Source organism: Mobula hypostoma, chromosome 13 (genome assembly GCF_963921235.1).
Source record: "Mobula hypostoma chromosome 13, sMobHyp1.1, whole genome shotgun sequence".
Classification (NCBI taxonomy): Eukaryota; Metazoa; Chordata; class Chondrichthyes; order Myliobatiformes; family Myliobatidae; genus Mobula; species Mobula hypostoma.
This window is the reverse complement of record NC_086109.1, coordinates 21,891,316-21,904,723: the sequence shown is the minus strand read 5'-3', so window position 1 is coordinate 21,904,723 and position 13,408 is coordinate 21,891,316. Positions and strand designations below refer to the sequence as shown.

Here is a 13,408-nt window from a genome sequence, read left to right as displayed (position 1 = left end):
ATGGTAGTATTTCTCGGGGTAAACACAAGTGTCCCGTATTTGACTGTTACTTTTGTCCCTTATTTGGGAGTGGGAAAGTTGGCAAACCTACTTGAACACCAACCGCACCCCCCAGTCGGCCGGTCTGCAAGAATATTGTCAATATTAAACTGGTCCGCGGTGCACGAAAGGTTGGGGACCCCTGACCTAGAGGTTGAATACTGATTTCCATGTCGCATGTTGTATAGAGGCTGAATTGTCCCAGGCAGTTTCAGAGTTTCTGAAAAATTGTCAATCGTCAGAATTGTGGAATCTCAATAGGACACCTTACCTTAGTGCCTGTGTGCATAATGGAGCTTCTGTTCCTCTTTTGGGTACAAAACTAATGAGAGAGTTGGGTATTGCTTTCAGATCAGAAACTTGGTGAGTTTCTGAATGGTAAAGTGTGATCTATTAGGGGGTGGTGGGGGAAGGTTCACAGGTGTGAAGATAAGCAGCAGGAATTTGCACTTACAACATTTTTCACAGGCTCAGAACATCTCAAAATATTTTATCAGCAGTTCGTTCTTTTTGAAGCTACATGTATCACTGTTACATTTAGGGAATGTGGAAATCAATGTGGAAACTGCAAAATAACAGAAATAACAAAGTAACAATGATCACATCAACTGAGCCTTAGCGATATTAGGCTGAAGGATAAAAGTTGGGTGAGGTCATTAAGGCACATGGACAATTCCAAGACATAGGTCAGTTTACTGTTTATTGAATACAGCTTGACATTCAACAATGTCATTCCGTCATATTAATGGCCAATCCTTAAAACCAGGGCTGCTGTACAACTGGATTTTCAATTTCCTTATAGGCGATCACAGTGTGGTTTGATAATAACCTTTCCTTCTTGCCGATTAATCAACACAGGCGTACCTCAAGGATGCGTGCTTAGCCTACTGGCCTTCTCTCCCTATGACTACATGGCTAGGCTCAGCTCAAGTGCCATCTATACATCTACTGATGACACCACTGTTGCTGATGAAATCTAGGATGATGACGAGGAGGCTTGCAAGAATGCGATAGATCATCTGGTTGAGTAGAGTTGCAACAAAACCTTTGCACTCAGCAAGACTAAGAAATGTATTGTGGGAAGCCGATAGAACACAGACTAGTCCACATTTAGGGCTCTGAGGTGGAAAGAGTGAGGCACTGACATCTCGGAAAATCTATTTTGCACCCAGCAATCATGAAGAAGGCACGCTAATGCCTCTACTTCATTTGGAGTTTGAGGAGATTTGGTATGTCAAAAAAGACTCTTAAGAATTTTTATAGATGTACAGTGGGGAGCATTCTGACTGGTTGGTCCACATCTTGGTCTGGAGGCACCAATGCACAGGATTGCAAGAGGCTGCAGAGGGTTGTAGACTCCACCGCAGACACAACCCTCCCCACCATTGAGGACATCTTCATAAGATGGTAGTTCAGGGTGGTTGCATCCATCATCCTCATGAAATGGGGCGTATCCTCTTTTTGTTCCTATAATCAGGGAGGCAGTACAAGAGCCTGAAGACCCACACTCAATGTTTTAGGAACACCTTCTTTCTCACCAAGATCAGATTTCTGAACAGTCCACAACCCTATGAACACTACCTCATTAATGGAGACACAAGCGTGATTGCAGATACTGGAACGGGGTAAGGCACAAAAGGTCACGATGAAGGGTCTCATCCCAAAATGTTGACTCTTCATTTCCCTGCATAGATGCTGCCCGAGCTGCTGAAGTCCTCCTGCATTTTATGTGTTTTATTTCCTTATTATTCCTTTCCTTTGGACTACTTATTTATGTAACTTATAGATTTTAGGTTTTACATTGTTCTGTTGCTGCAACACATTTTATGTCAAATGTTGGTGATTATGAACCTAATTCTGATTCAGTGAGATCTCCTCTGCTCATCTTTGAAGATGATCTGAGAGTGTTGCTGGGAGCTGGGTTTAACAACTAGTCTGTTTTCTGAAACGGCACCTGACCGACTGTGCAGTCCTACAAGCTGGGGCTGGCATTCAGGGTGTTAAGTGCAGAGGTAGCCCTTGCACCAGCAGGCAGGAAGTAACAAGCAGGCAGTCAGTAAGCACCTCAGCATCTTGGACTCTGGAGGCTGTTTTAAGCAAGCAGCTCAGAAGACATTTGATAAAGAACGCTTTGTTTTAGTGACGTGGTCTGGATGTGATTTGCATCCACATCTGATGAGTGTTCTGTTGTTGCTTGCAGGCTCTTTACAAAGGAGCCTTCATCCAGCTGTATCCAATTACATTGCTTGCTCCCTCATCCCAAAGTGAAAACATAAGTTTGGGACAAAATGGTAAGAACGATTCCAGTCCTCCAAGCACAATGCTAATTCAGCGACCTCACTGACCTTCCTGTGGAAGCCATTGGCATGGACAGTCCTCAGGTGACTTGTGCCATATGACCTACGAAGCTTTTCGTGCCATTCCATAAGACCCTGGGTGAACTTCTATCTCAACTTCACTCTCCTTCTCTACCTCATCTTCCTTGTTGAGGTTACAGATGAGAGTCAAGATTTGTCACATACACATTAAAAATGAACAGTGAAATGCATCATTTTGTGTCAATGACCAACACAGTGCTGGGAGCAGCCTGCAAATGTCGCCATGATTCAGATGCCATCATACGATGCCCACAACTTTCCAGTCCTGAACGTATGTCTTTGGAATGTGGGAGGAAACCAGAGCACTCAGAGGAAACCCATGTGATCACGGGGAGAATGTACAGACTACAGAGAGCGGCAGGAATCAAACTACTATCGGTGATCGCTGGCACCGTAAAGTGATTGCACTAACCACTCTGCTTACTGTGCCACCCCATTGGTATAAAGATTCAAGACTCAAAATTGTTTCACGTCATTTTCAGTATACAAATGTAAAGGAGAACAAAATAATTGTTACTTCAGATCTGACACAGCTCAAGAAAAGTAGAATAAGATAAAGAACACAAGAATAATAAAGCACAATAAATATAAATAAATAAGATATCTTGTGTACATAGATTAATTGTAAGTCCATAAAGTGACGTTGGACACAGGAGTATTGGTACATAAGGTGACTCTTCTAGGAAATGATGAAATAGTGGTGGTTGGGGGCATGAAGGGGTGGGTTATTGGGTTGAGGTGTTGATCAGCCTTACTTCTTGGGGAAAGTATCTGTTTATGAGCCTGAAGTGGATGCTACCTAGCCTCTCCCCAGATAGGAGTGGGACAAACAGTCCATGTACAGGGTGATGGGGTCCCTTATGACATTACAAGCCCCCTCTTGTTTGTTATGTCTCCCCTCTTGCTGTGAAATGGAGACACCCCTTTGTCTCTTATTAGGGAGAGAGCGAGAGCTTGTGGTATGTTGAATACCGGGTGAATGAGTAGTCTTTGGGGTACTGCAAGTCTGTGTCTTTACTGTTGCTTTGCTGCATGCTTGAGTGCTTAGTGGTGGTTGCCGATGCTTTCTTTTTTTGCTGGTGGGGGGAGGGGGGAATATTGCTTTGCTGCTGCTTACGTGCAGGAAGGGGGGAGCTGGGGGGGACTTTGGGGTTCTAACATTTAACTGTCATTCAAACTTTGGGGGCACTCCTCTGTTTTCGTAGATGTTTGCGAAGAAAAAGCGTTTCAGGATGTATATTGTATACGTTTCTCTGACATTAAATGTACCTATTGAAACCTTTGAAACCATTTCTGTACATATGTCCATGATGGTGGGTAATTTCATTGTAGGATATAAACAGAATGGACTTCAAGTCAGGTTCTGCCCTTTAATTAGATCACAACTAATGTGCATCTTCATTTTCGCTGCCTTAGTTACATCACATGTACTAAATGACATTGCCTAACAAAACCTATCCATTGCAGTCAAATATCTTCATTTGACTACCCTACCCTGAATTTCCCAACAGCTTTAAAAACTTTTGTGGGGAACGTAGTTCTGATTTCCCCGGCAGCTGTTGAAAGTTGCTTCCTGATGTCACTGACAGCTTTAATTCGCTTTCTCCTCCTTTATTCTCCCACTGAAGGATATATTTTCTTTCTGAGCTGGGGATATGAAAGAATCTGCAGTTAGTTGTTTAGGGGGTTGCAGGAAGTAGTAAGAAATTATTCTGAGGTGATTTAAAGAGGCTGTCAGAACCTTTAATCGCTTTAAACAATAAAATGAATTCCTCTGGCAATTTCTACTTCTTGTTTCAGTTCATGGCAGTAATTTTATTTTCAAAATGGTATCTTATTTCCCTCTGAAACAATTTCTGTCTGTGAGACCTTCTTTGTTTTTCACAAACAATATATTGGCTCATTTGATTGAGCTTATTTTGAAAATGTCTATGCTATTACACTGTGGATATTTACAGTATAGAACAATGTTCCATTGGGTTCTGCAGCATGGGATGTTTAACAGGGACTATGTACATCCCATGTGCCTTTGTCAGCAAGACCAAGAACCTGATTGTGGACATTAGGAAGCTGAAGTCATGCAAATATGCATTAGTCCCCATTGAAGAGTCTGTGATGGAAAGGATGAGCAGCTTCAAGTTCCTGGGTGTGTCAGCATCTTGGAGGACTTATCCTGGCTGTGCCATGTAGATACAGTCATGAAGGAGGCCCAGCAGAATTTCTACTTCTTAGAGTAATGTTATCAAAGGTTCCAAGAAACTGCTATGGCTGTATGGTGGAAAGTACAGTATTCTCATGGGTTGTATCACAGCCTAGTATGGAATCTCCAATGCACAGGAAAGCTAGAGAGAGGGGGATTTAGCCATTTTCATCACAGATACAATTCCCCCACCATTGAGGACATCTACAAGAGGTGATGTCTTAGGAAGATGGTATCCATCTTCAGCGTCACCCCCACCATCTGGGCTATGTCCTCTTCTCAATGCTGCCATCAGGCAGGAGCTACACATCAAAGTTCAGCAACAACTTCTTCCCCATTGCCATCAGCTCTTGAACCCACCTGGTAACCTTACAGATCAAACTCTAATATTTGTCGATCTCTCTCAAACTTGCCTTAGTGTCGTTATATTTATTTTGTCATGTAAGCTATTAATAATTTACATATGTTAATGTAAATTAATATTAACTTACATTTGTCATGCCTGTAATGTACTATGCTGCTTCTGCAAAAAGCTAATTTTCTTGGCATTTGTACCCTGAGTATGACTGCCTATGACAACAGATTTGACTTGTTGTAATGAAGCACATTTGAATAACAGTATTGAAGTACAAGAGTTTCTGCCTTTCTGCTTTACCGAGCTGGTCTATGCACCTTTTGTTGTAACGTAACAGTTTGGCATAGTTGGCGAAGGACCAAGCGAGTGTGATAGTAAGCAGAAATGTTTAGAAATAAGAGTAAGAAGGAAGAATGTGTGAACAGTAAGATAGTTAGTACTGGGGTGGACCAATAGCTCTGCAGGGATTGGCAGCCGGGCCAATTTGCTGGTGGACCATGGTGCACCAGTGGAACGGCCCCCTCGAGGGGGTGACAAGTCATCTTGTGTCCCTACCAAAGAGGTTAGGGCTCCCCGGAAAGAAGAGGGCGAGCCAGAGAGGGGCCTTTTTGCTGCCGGCGGCCATCTTAAAACAACACAAGAAATCTCTCAGAAAGAGGAGGAAATTGGGAGTCTTAAACATGAAGGTGGAGGTACTGAATCAGTGCTGCATGATCATGGTGGGGACCACCAGGTTGGCGCAGACCTGGGCTGAGGAACTGGAGGAAGAGAATGTCGACATCACCTGCTTCCCGGCCGAGTTTCGGCAGCAGGAAATGACCTGAAGAGCTAATTGACAACTGGACCCTGTGAAGGTTCGGGCTGTTATTTTATGGGGCTATGACCCAGACACCTGAGATGGGGATATTTCTTGGGAGGGGGGTGGAAGGTGGGCCAATCTAATCTGACCAGGAAGTTCAAGTTCAAGTTTCATTGTCATTACACCATACATGAACACCCATGAATACAGCCAAACAGTGTATGTACACAACCAAACAGCCAAGGTGCAAACCACAGTACCAGCAGTCATATACAACACAAGGCAGTCACACAAAAAACCGTAGTCCAAGCCCCTGACTCCATGATTGTTGCAGCAGTCTGCAGTCAAACACAATAGAGCTTGTCTTCTGTGAGCGAACACTGGGGGGCAGCACTGACCCCAGCTTGGACATTGCCACTGGTGGAGCGCACCGACAGTGATGAGAGGGAAACGTAGTCACCAAACCATGGGGTAAGCAATGCCCTACGATGAATGGTTGAGGAGTATAAGTCTGTGGGAGAGAGTAGTGGTCACAGTAAAGTTCAACCATCCTTCCCTGTTACATAGGGATTTAAATTCTCAGAAAGAGTGCAATGCAGCAGAGGAAATGACTAATGCTCTCCATCAGTGGCCCTGATCACTGGTATTTCTGAGGGTGGGGAGCACCTACTAGAGGATCAAAAGTTCTCCTCAACCATGGTAGGATACCTGGTTAAAACCGGCATCCGCCTAGTAGAAGTAAATAATTATACTGATGGAGAGGGATCCCACCTGACCCGTAAGGAGATGATTTTGTCCCTGAAGCAATGGGTGGATGGGATACCCACCACTGTCTTTTATGCTTCATGGAGTGACCCTTGTCAAAATAAAAAGGGGGAGTTGTCACGGGGCGGGGGGATAAGGGAGTGTTGCTGATCCCTTACCCAGTAGAGGAAGTGCATCCTCCCTGTACCTCTCCTGAAAGGTGCTGGAGAAAGCTCTCCAAGAACCCCAGCAGCGGGTAGTGCCCTCCTGCTCAGCTCCCGCAGGGGGATGGTCAGAACTCCCTGTATATATTCTCAGTGCCCCTTTTCCCAGCCAGGAGACCTGAGATCTGATGTGCCTACTGTGGTACATCGGAAAAGGGAAATGCCCGATGATGGGTGGCAATTGTTGATACCGAGGCTGAGCATACTCACATCTCAGGTGTCACAAGGTGATGACTGAAGACTGGGAGGGTCTCTTATCCCAGCCTGGGCAGCTGCAGTAATGGTGGCTATCTGCTCGGATCAACCAGGACCTATGTTACTGCTGAATGCAGCATCCCACGAGTGCGTTTTGCATATGAACGTGCTGAAAGGTGGGTTATTTTGCTTTTGGGAAGGCTTGAGTGATGGTACTGGTGAGGCTGGCCACGTGGGAGCCTCTTGACATCCCACCCCCTGCCAAGGAGGTGAACCTCAAGCAGTACCGAATCCCGAGTTGCACCAAGGAGATCAAGGAAACAGTGGAAGCATTGTTGAAGGTGTGGGCTATTCGGCCGAAAATGTCACCCTACTACAGCCCAGTGTGGCAAGAAAGGAAGGGGGATGGAATGTGGTGAATGACGATAGACTTTAGGTATTTGATTAAGCATGTCCCAACCCTCGTATAAGCTGTCTTGAATATAGTGACCATTGTAGAAGACATAGGAGGTAGGGAGGGGAAGCATTGGTTTGCTATAGTGGATTTTGCCAACACTTTCTTTTCCATTTCCCTGAGCCCTGAGTCCCAAGACCAGTTTGCCTTTACAAGTGAAGGCAGACAGTATACCTTTTGGTGGTCTTTCACAGGGATATGTGCACAGCCCGGTCTTGTGCCATGGTTTTATAGTGAGAACTACAAGAGATCTTGCTTGACCCAAACATCTCAGTATCCCACTACATAGATGATATCCTATTGCAAGGGCCCTCGGAGGAGATGGTGGGGGAGGCACCAGAGAAGGTAGTTACTTTCCTGAGGGAGAGGCGATGGTCTATTAACCCTGACAAGATCCAGGACCCAAGCCAGAATGTGTTAATACTGGGATTCTGGTCTTTGGAAAATACCGGAAAAGGCCAAGCGAAAAATATTGGGAGCAGAGATCCCTACCTCTAAAGAGAAGACCCAGCATTCTGTGGGGCTACTTGGGTACTGGCAACGATAAATTCCCCACCTAATGATGATACTGAGACCATTATATTGGGTATCTCTGAAAAAGACCCCTTTCCAGTAGGGTCCTGACCAGCAAGCCACCTTTTGAGACCACCAGACAAGGTGTTGAACAGGCCCTCCCCCAGCCCTGAGGAAACATGGGATATCTTTCGAACAACAGGCCTCCTTAGCCTTAAAAAAAGGAGTGACCAGGCACTGCACTCCTTCTGATGAAAGTACTTCCAGTGTTGTCGGGAAAGTTGTTCCACACGTTAACGGTGAGGAGGTAATTCCATATATCTTGGACGTAGGATGTTGTGTGACTTTGAGGGGGATCTGCGCTTGGTGGTGTTTCCATGTCCCTCTTGGCCATAGAAATGACAAGTTTGCGAGATGTTGTTGCAGTCGCCTAGGTGAGTAACTGGGGTTCTCCTTGCAACAAAGGAGGATTTGTTAGAACTAAACAAAACCATGAAGGAGTTTGATAAGGTACATATGGAGAAACATATGTCCCATTTTGACGTATCAACCCATGGCTTCCTCTTCTGCCTTGAGGCCACACTCAGGCTGGATGAGCAATACATCATATTCCAGTTGGATAACCTCCAAACTGATGGTAAAAATCACTGATTTCTCTGACTTCTGGTAATTTCTCTCCCCCTTCACCTTCTCTCTTTTTCCATTCCCCACTCTAATCCTCACCTCACCCTTTCTCTTCTCCTCACTTACCCATCACCTCCCTCTAGTTATCCTCCTCTTTCCCTTCCTTTCATGGTTCACTGTCCTCTCCTATCAAATTCTTCCTTCTTCAGCCCTATAGCTCCTCCACCTATCACCTCCCAGCTTCTTACTTCATCACCCACCTTGCCCCGCACCAGATAATACTCCTCCCTCTCCCCCCACCATCTTGTTCTGGTTTCTGCTCCCTTCCTTTCCAGTCCTGATGAAGGGTCTCAGTCCAGAACATCGACTGTTTATTCCCTTCCTACCTAACTTAGATGCTACCTAACTTGCTGAGTTTCTCCAGTGTTTTTGTGTATGTTGCATAAAATTTCCGGCTTCTACAGAATCTCTTGCTTGTATGGAGAAACTGTTTCCTTGGCAGAACGGTTCATCTCTTTTGATCCATTGATGGACAGATTGGGATTTGTTTGTCTGGTGAATGGCAAGAACAGGATCATAGACAGAAAAACTCCAAAGACTTCAAATTTAAGGACAGTTGCAAATGATTTTAAAACTACATCTAGAAACATTTTTTAAACAGCCTGAGTTAATATGGCCTTCAAAATCATGTTGTAACTTTGGAGAAAACAGAGATAATAGCATTTTCAATAGAGCATTAACAAACTTCTTAACCAAGTAAGCTTTGTCAGGGTACAGGGAAAGAGCGTGGCCAGTGTGATTATCTGGATGGATTATCAATAAGCTATAACAGGCACAAGGGGCTTTGTGCCCACAAGGTTTAAACATTCTATGGTAAATGCAAGTCATTCTCCTCAGCAAATTGACAATTCTGGAACTTAATTAATTCTCAAAAGTAGGTCACCTGTCTTTGTGAAGAAGTTCCTCTTTTTATTAGAGAGTTCCAACTGTTTGAGTCACACCTGTGGAACTATTATGGATGGCAGATAGATGACAGATTGATCAACAGTCCATATTAATCCTAAATCCACTGTAAAACTGCCGTGCCACTGTGCCCCATTACTTCACTCACTGTTGCTGCAGGCCTATCACTCCTCCATGCTGTGGAATCCCCTTACAGTTCACCCACAACGATTAAAAAAAAAGATCTGTTGGAGTAATTTATGAAACTGGACTAATTGTGATGAAAAGACAAAAGAAATTGTGCTGTAATTATTTAGTTTATCTAATATATATATTCCCGCCGCTGTCCATAAGGAGTTTGCACGTTCTCCCCGTGACTGTGTGGGCTTCCTCCCGGTACTCCAGTTTCCTCCAGGTACTCCACTTTCTTCCCGGTACTCCAGTTTCCTCCCGGTACTCCAGTTTCCTCCAGGTACTCCACTTTCTTCCAGGTACTCCAGTTTCCTCTCAGTATTCCACTTTCTTCCCGGTACTCCAGTTTCCTCCCGGTACTCCAGTTTCCTCCAGGTACTCCACTTTCTTCCAGGTACTCCAGTTTCCTCCCAGTACTCCAGTTTCCTCCAGGTACTCCACTTTCTTCCCGGTACTCCAGTTTCCTCCCGGTACTCCAGTTTCCTCCAGGTACTCCAGTTTCTTCCCAATACTCCAGTTTCCTCCAGGTACTCCTGTTTCCTCCCGGTACTCCAGTTTCCTCCAGATACTCCAGTTACTCCAGTATCCTCCAGATACTCCAGTTTCCTCCCGGTACTCCAGTTTCCTCCAGATACTCCAGTTACTCCAGTTTCCTCCAGATACTCCAGTTTCCTCCCGGTACTCCAGTTTCCTCCAGATACTCCAGTTTCCTCCAGATACTCCAGTTTCCTCCAGATACTCCAGTTTACTCCTGGTACTCCAGTTTCCTCCAGGTACTCCAGTTTCTTCCCAATACTCCAGTTTCCTCCAGGTACTCCTGTTTCCTCCCGGTACTCCAGTTTCCTCCAGATACTCCAGTTACTCCAGTTTCCTCCCGGTACTCCAGTTTCCTCCCGGTACTCCAGTTTCCTCCAGGTATTCCAGTTTCCTCCCAGTATTCCAGTTTCCTCCAGATACTCCAGTTTCCTCCAGATACTCCAGTTTCCTCCCAGTACTCCAGTTTCCTCCAGGTACTCCAGTTTCCTCCCGGTACTCCAGTTTCCTCCAGGTACTCCAGTTTCCTCCAGGTATTCCAGTTTCCTCCCAGTATTCCAGTTTCCTCCAGATACTCCAGTTTCCTCCAGATACTCCAGTTTCCTCCCAGTACTCCAGTTTCCTCCAGGTACTCCAGTTTCCTCCAGATACTCCAGTTTCCTCCAGATACTCCAGTTTACTCCCGGTACTCCAGTTTACTCCCGGTACTCCAGTTTCCTCCAGGTACTCTAGTTTCCTCCCACAGTCAAAAGATGTACAATCGGTAGGCTAATTTGTCATTGTAAATTGTCCCATGATCAGGCTAGCATTAAATTGGGGGACTGCTGGGCAACATGGCTTGAAGGGTCAGAAGGGCCGACTACATGCTGAATCTCAATAAATAAATAACTATTATTTATTGATTGTATTTATAGTTTTTTATAATTATGTATTGCACTGTTGCTGTATAACAATACATTTCATAACATATGCCGGTGATATAAAACCTGATTCTGATGTATTTTGTGAATGATGAAACATATTTGGCTGTCATGAAGTTGCATAAGTGTGTTTACTTTTTTCTTTCTATTAATCTTTCTCTTCCTCTGTGTATTTTTCTCTTTCCTTTCCCTCTTGCTCTCCTCTCTCTTTCTCTCTCTCTCTGTCTTTTTCTCCACAGACCAGAGAAGCTCTCTTTCGTGCGCAAGTATAGTACATGTTGTCACACACTATGTAAACAGAAACAAGTGGGCAGACACACACACACACAAAGGCAAGTTCAGACTGTGGGGGAAACCAGCGGGAGGAAGAGCATGCAAGTGCATTCACATGAACCATCAGAATGTGCTAATTCAATTTTGTTGTTGTTTAATGACTTTGTGTGAGAATGAATTGAATAGAATTTGTACAAAAGGGGACTTCTATATGTACTTGTTATTGTAATCTATAGTTTTTATTATTATGTATTGCAGTGTACTGCTGGCTGATTCTGATATTTTTGTTTGGCCTGCTTTAACTGGTTATTTTCCCTTCCCCAATCCTATCACAGGGAATAATGAGTTAGTAGGGAAGCAGCAGCAAATTCGTTGGTATGATCCTCAAATCCCATTGGAAGATCAACAATGTAAAAAATGGACATTTGTCTGCCTGAAATTTGCTGGTCTTCTAGTTCAACGGAACATCCTGAAGAGATGCATAGAGGCTTGGTGCAGCCAGTCCAAAGGCTTTGTGAGGAAGGACGACAGCCCACGATCAAGTCCCAGAGGAAAAATCTTTTCAACATTCGAGGTGTGTATTATCCAATCAGGCCTCCTGAGATGGGTGTTCAGTGCCCCCTGCAGTCTGTAAGGGGTTTGTGCATTCCCCCCATGACCGTATGGGTTTCCTCCAGTGGCTCTGGTTTCCTCCCTCAATACAAAGACACGTCAGGGTTGGTAAGGTGTGGGCATACTCTACTGGTGCCGGAGGCACCATGACAGTTGTGGGCTGCCCCCAACACATTCTGAATGCAAGCGGCGTACTTCACTGTATGTTTTGATGTTTCAGTGTACTCCGTACGTGACAAATAAAGCTAATCTCTTTAATGGTGCTTTGTACAAAGAGGAAGGTGTCTGCGTGACAGTCTCGGTCTCACTCTCACTCCTTGCTCCCGGTGGAAGGTCCCTGCGTTTGAATGGTCTTCCTTTCCCTCGACGCTGTCGGAGGATGGTGTTAACCAGCATAGTTTGTGAACCGGACTCTGTGTTTCTCTTCGTCATGTCTTTCTGCTCGCTCCTTTTTTGGTGGCTATTTTGTGTGATTTTGGTAGAGGCAGCCTGCAGATAATGAACGACCCTGCACTGCATTGAACTGAACTGAGCTGAGCCGAAAATGCCTGGACTCCTTTGAAGACTTTGTGGATTGGTGTTTTGTGTTCTGCGTTTTGTGTGTGTGCGTGTGTGTGTGTGTGTGTGTGTGTGTGGGGGGGGGGAGTGCAGTTTAGTGTTTTTCTTTGAACAAGCTCCATGGTTTTCTTTGTTTCATAGCTGTCTGTGGGAAGACGAATTCCCGAGTTGTATACTACCTACATACTTGCTTACCTACTGCCCATTACGCTATTGGCGTTTAGGACAGCACTGAAGGTCCTCCATTTCTGGCAGTGTTCAGGGCTTCCTTCATCATGTCAGCAGCTCAGTTTTCCTGCAAATCCCAGGTGGAGACTCAAGGGTACCATCATGCGCAGATGTAGAAGGATTCTTCATTGCTGTTTCTGTAACAATGCTGTTTTACCAGTCAGGGTTGTTAGCCCTGAGCTGAACCCCAGAATCTGGAGGACCCGTGGACCACTCTTAGCCTGGCCTCTAGCCTTTGACCTGTTTGGCATGGGTGATCCTACCCACAGCTAAAGTAGAAAGCCCTGACTCCAGCCAGTGTAGCTCTCCGTATCATTGAGGTATGATGGCCTCCAAAACAACACAAGATTGTGGTCCTCTTGGTGGTATTGGCACTAATGGATGAAACAAACCCCGTGACAAAAGACAGATTGACCAACTGTCCATATTAATCCTAGATCCACTGAAAATCTGAAGTACCACTGTGTCCCATTGCTTTATTCACTGTTGCTGCAGGCCTATTACTCCTCCACACTGTGGAATTCCCCCATGGTATGAGATGTTGAATAATAGTTCACCCCCAACAAATAAATAAGTGACCTTACCAAGAGCCAAACACAAACCACCAACTCCAGCCAACATAGT

General features: G+C 44.9%; 1 protein-coding gene across 1 annotated transcript in view; it reads left to right on the top strand.

The window, feature by feature from the left end:
* The first annotated feature begins 11,729 nt into the window (after positions 1 to 11,729).
* Positions 11,730 to 13,408, top strand: part of LOC134355480 (monocarboxylate transporter 1-like) — a 75,237-nt gene continuing 73,558 nt past the window's right edge. The window contains exon 1 of the mRNA XM_063065421.1: positions 11,730 to 11,960. The gene's annotated coding sequence lies outside the window, so the exon portion shown is untranslated. The remainder of the gene's footprint in view (positions 11,961 to 13,408) is intronic.